Here is a 5000-nt window from a genome sequence, read left to right as displayed (position 1 = left end):
TGTACCTTAACCTAACCTATATTGTACCTTAACCTAACCTCTATTGTAACTTAACCTAACCTATATTGCGCCTTAACCTAACCTATATTGCGCCTTAACCTAACCTATGTTGCGCCTTAACCTAACCTATGTTGCGCCTTAACCTAACCTATGTTGCGCCTTAACCTAACCTATGTTGCGCCTTAACCTAACCTATGTTGCGCCTTAACCTAACCTATGTTGCGCCTTAACCTAACCTATGTTGCGCCTTAACCTAACCTATGTTGCGCCTTAACCTAACCTATGTTGCGCCTTAACCTAACCTATGTTGCGCCTTAACCTAACCTATGTTGCGCCTTAACCTAACCTATGTTGCGCCTTAACCTAACCTATGTTGCGCCTTAACCTAACCTATGTTGCGCCTTAACCTAACCTATGTTGCGCCTTAACCTAACCTATGTTGCGCCTTAACCTAACCTATGTTGCGCCTTAACCTAACCTATGTTGCGCCTTAACCTAACCTATGTTGCGCCTTAACCTAACCTATGTTGCGCCTTAACCTAACCTATGTTGCGCCTTAACCTAACCTATGTTGCGCCTTAACCTAACCTATGTTGCGCCTTAACCTAACCTATGTTGCGCCTTAACCTAACCTATGTTGCGCCTTAACCTAACCTATGTTGCGCCTTAACCTAACCTATGTTGCGCCTTAACCTAACCTATGTTGCGCCTTAACCTAACCTATGTTGCGCCTTAACCTAACCTATGTTGCGCCTTAACCTAACCTATGTTGCGCCTTAACCTAACCTATGTTGCGCCTTAACCTAACCTATGTTGCGCCTTAACCTAACCTATGTTGCGCCTTAACCTAACCTATGTTGCGCCTTAACCTAACCTATGTTGCGCCTTAACCTAACCTATGTTGCGCCTTAACCTAACCTATGTTGCGCCTTAACCTAACCTATGTTGCGCCTTAACCTAACCTATGTTGCGCCTTAACCTAACCTACGTTGCGCCTTAACCTAACCCACGTTGCGCCTTAACCTAACCCACGTTGCGCCTTAACCTAACCCACGTTGCGCCTTAACCTAACCCACGTTGCGCCTTAACCTAACCCACGTTGCGCCGTAACCTAACCCACGTTGCGCCGTAACCTAACCCACGTTGCGCCGTAACCTAACCCACGTTCCGCCTTAACCTAACCTATATCGTACCTTAACCTAACCTATATCGTACCTTAACCTAACCTATATCGTACCTTAACCTAACCTATATCGTACCTTAACCTAACCTATATCGTACCTTAACCTAACCTATATCGTACCTTAACGTAACCCATATTGCGCTGTAACCCAACACACGTTGGGCCTTAACCCAACACACGTTGGGCCTTAACCCAACACACGTTGGGCCTTAACCCAACACACGTTGGGCCTTAACCCAACACACGTTGGGCCTTAACCCAACACACGTTGGGCCTTAACCCAACACACGTTGGGCCTTAACCCAACACACGTTGGGCCTTAACCCAACACACGTTGGGCCTTAACCCAACACACGTTGGGCCTTAACCCAACACACGTTGGGCCTTAACCCAACACACGTTGGGCCTTAACCCAACACACGTTGGGCCTTAACCTGCTCTGTAATTGTCATACGACGCGTTAAATTAGTGTAGTGTTGCCTAACTGCAACCCCCGCAATATAGTTTGCTACTCGCACTGCCCGGTCCCCAGTGTATCGCTTCATGTTAAACACCGTGCAGCTATACACTGTAATGTGGATGGCAGCAGGACGTACATGCTCATTGGCATTCGCAGTTGTTCATTGGCATTCGCATGGCGAAGCACTTAGCCTACGCTGTGGTATGGCCTGTGTCAACTGTCCGCTGATATTGTACGTCCAAATCACACACTGTACTGCACATTGGTCCTCATGTACTGAATGATACATCGTGGTACATGTGACCGTACAACGACTGCGCCAACAACGGCGAACCATGCGGTCCAAATGTTGTGCACTCAGCTACGTGTCGTCTCCCTATAAGAGCTGGATTGCAGTGTGGTATGCCCTGGATGGCGATCAGCATGAGCCGTCTGTTGATGTAGTGGCGCGTGTTGTCAGACGTAGTCGTCTCTTCTCACACACCGTGATAGCATGGTGCACTGCGTTCCACATCTGCGACATGCGACAGAGGCCGGTTGACAGTCGTTCGCGCAATGGACATCGCATACGTACGGGGGCCACCTTCCACGTGTTCGCGAAGCGTGCACATGTTGTTGCGTGTATGTGGGCAGACATAGTGTGTCGTGACACCTGACACAGGCATGCAACAATCGTTGAATTTGCAAATGGCGATGGACGCCTACGTTTGCTGGTGACGTTACGCAAATGAACAACTGGTAAACCGTTGTGGTGCGGTTGTTCTCGCTAGAGGTGAATCAGTGATGGCGACGATCGGTTGAGCTACCAACCGGTTGTTCCAGCGATACCCACCATGCCCACGAACGTGAATGGCATCTGGGTGTGAAGCGATACGCGGCGGTGGCTGGGTGGGACCGTCCCCGGCCGGTGAGGGGGGGCCTCCCGGCGTGCTGGCCGCGCGGTGCGTGGGCGCACGCGCTACAGCCGGCTGGTGGGGGCGGCCAGTGGCAGGCGCGCCGGCCGACGGAGGCGGCAGGCGGCGCAGCTGCGCGCCGGCGCACCCTGCACGCGGCGCCGTGCGGCCAAAGTAGGTCCTCGCGGGCCCGGTGCGAAGCGCGGTGGACATCTGCAGTGTGCTGGTCCGATTGAGGACTGTGTGCGCTGAGGATGCGCCGCCGCCCGGCGCTCGGCGCCGCGACGCCGTCTGCTGCTCGGTCGCCTCTGCGGTTCTCGCAGGTGGTTTGTATCGCAGCTGTGCGGACGTGTTGGCGCGTGCGCTGTGCTGGGAGAGTTCGCTTCGGCACCCAAGTGGGGCTTTTGTCCTTCTGTGGCGCTGGCGTTGGAGCTGCCGGTCACCGTAGGTGGCGCGTGTTGTCTCCCGCCGGCAATGCCACGACAGCACGCTCCCGGGCCTCTGTCGGCAGCGGCAAGCTCAGTTGGGAGCACGGGTGGTCGCACCTAAGGCGTCTACTCGCCAAACTCCGGGCGATTGCGCCTCTCTCGAACCCGACCAAGTACTTAGGACGGCGCTGCGCGCCGCCGGGACCTGAGAGGGTTTCGAGGTGTATGGTGCAGGGGAGCTCAGCCTCCTCCTGTTTGCAGAATAATTGAGCGGACGCTTGCGTGTTCGCGCGGGCCCCCGGGACACACTCCCGGGCGGCCGGCTGCTCAGCTCTAGTTGACGCAGCTCCCTGGTTGATCCTGCCAGTAGTCATATGCTTGTCTCAAAGATTAAGCCATGCATGTCTCAGTACAAGCCGCATTAAGGTGAAACCGCGAATGGCTCATTAAATCAGTTATGGTTCCTTAGATCGTACCCACGTTACTTGGATAACTGTGGTAATTCTAGAGCTAATACATGCAAACAGAGTCCCGACCAGAGATGGAAGGGACGCTTTTATTAGATCAAAACCAATCGGTCGGCTCGTCCGGTCCGTTTGCCTTGGTGACTCTGAATAACTTTGGGCTGATCGCACGGTCCTCGTACCGGCGACGCATCTTTCAAATGTCTGCCTTATCAACTGTCGATGGTAGGTTCTGCGCCTACCATGGTTGTAACGGGTAACGGGGAATCAGGGTTCGATTCCGGAGAGGGAGCCTGAGAAACGGCTACCACATCCAAGGAAGGCAGCAGGCGCGCAAATTACCCACTCCCGGCACGGGGAGGTAGTGACGAAAAATAACGATACGGGACTCATCCGAGGCCCCGTAATCGGAATGAGTACACTTTAAATCCTTTAACGAGTATCTATTGGAGGGCAAGTCTGGTGCCAGCAGCCGCGGTAATTCCAGCTCCAATAGCGTATATTAAAGTTGTTGCGGTTAAAAAGCTCGTAGTTGGATTTGTGTCCCACGCTGTTGGTTCACCGCCCGTCGGTGTTTAACTGGCATGTATCGTGGGACGTCCTGCCGGTGGGGCGAGCTGAAGGCGTGCGACGCGCCTCGTGCGTGCTCGTGCGTCCCGAGGCGGACCCCGTTGCAATCCTACCAGGGTGCTCTTGAGTGAGTGTCTCGGTGGGCCGGCACGTTTACTTTGAACAAATTAGAGTGCTTAAAGCAGGCAAGCCCGCCTGAATACTGTGTGCATGGAATAATGGAATAGGACCTCGGTTCTATTTTGTTGGTTTTCGGAACCCGAGGTAATGATTAATAGGGACAGGCGGGGGCATTCGTATTGCGACGTTAGAGGTGAAATTCTTGGATCGTCGCAAGACGAACAGAAGCGAAAGCATTTGCCAAGTATGTTTTCATTAATCAAGAACGAAAGTTAGAGGTTCGAAGGCGATCAGATACCGCACTAGTTCTAACCATAAACGATGCCAGCCAGCGATCCGCCGCAGTTCCTCCGATGACTCGGCGGGCAGCCTCCGGGAAACCAAAGCTTTTGGGTTCCGGGGGAAGTATGGTTGCAAAGCTGAAACTTAAAGGAATTGACGGAAGGGCACCACCAGGAGTGGAGCCTGCGGCTTAATTTGACTCAACACGGGAAACCTCACCAGGCCCGGACACCGGAAGGATTGACAGATTGATAGCTCTTTCTTGATTCGGTGGGTGGTGGTGCATGGCCGTTCTTAGTTGGTGGAGCGATTTGTCTGGTTAATTCCGATAACGAACGAGACTCTAGCCTGCTAACTAGTCGCGTGACATCCTTCGTGCTGTCAGCGATTACTTTTCTTCTTAGAGGGACAGGCGGCTTCTAGCCGCACGAGATTGAGCAATAACAGGTCTGTGATGCCCTTAGATGTTCTGGGCCGCACGCGCGCTACACTGAAGGAATCAGCGTGTCTTCCTAGGCCGAAAGGTCGGGGTAACCCGCTGAACCTCCTTCGTGCTAGGGATTGGGGCTTGCAATTGTTCCCCATGAACGAGGAATTCCC

At 53.3% G+C, this 5000-nt stretch overlaps 1 non-coding gene across 1 annotated transcript in view; it reads left to right on the top strand.

The window, feature by feature from the left end:
- The first annotated feature begins 3311 nt into the window (after nt 1-3311).
- Nucleotides 3312-5000, top strand: part of LOC126448956 (small subunit ribosomal RNA) — a 1910-nt gene continuing 221 nt past the window's right edge. The window contains exon 1 of the ribosomal RNA XR_007584301.1: nt 3312-5000. This exon is cut by the window's right edge and continues 221 nt beyond it. This is a non-coding gene — a ribosomal RNA (small subunit ribosomal RNA).

The sequence above is a fragment of the Schistocerca serialis genome, unplaced genomic scaffold, assembly GCF_023864345.2.
Source record: "Schistocerca serialis cubense isolate TAMUIC-IGC-003099 unplaced genomic scaffold, iqSchSeri2.2 HiC_scaffold_642, whole genome shotgun sequence".
Lineage (NCBI taxonomy): Eukaryota > Metazoa > Arthropoda > Insecta > Orthoptera > Acrididae > Schistocerca > Schistocerca serialis.
The sequence above is the reverse complement of the archived record's forward strand: the minus strand, read 5'-3'. Positions and strand labels throughout refer to the sequence as shown.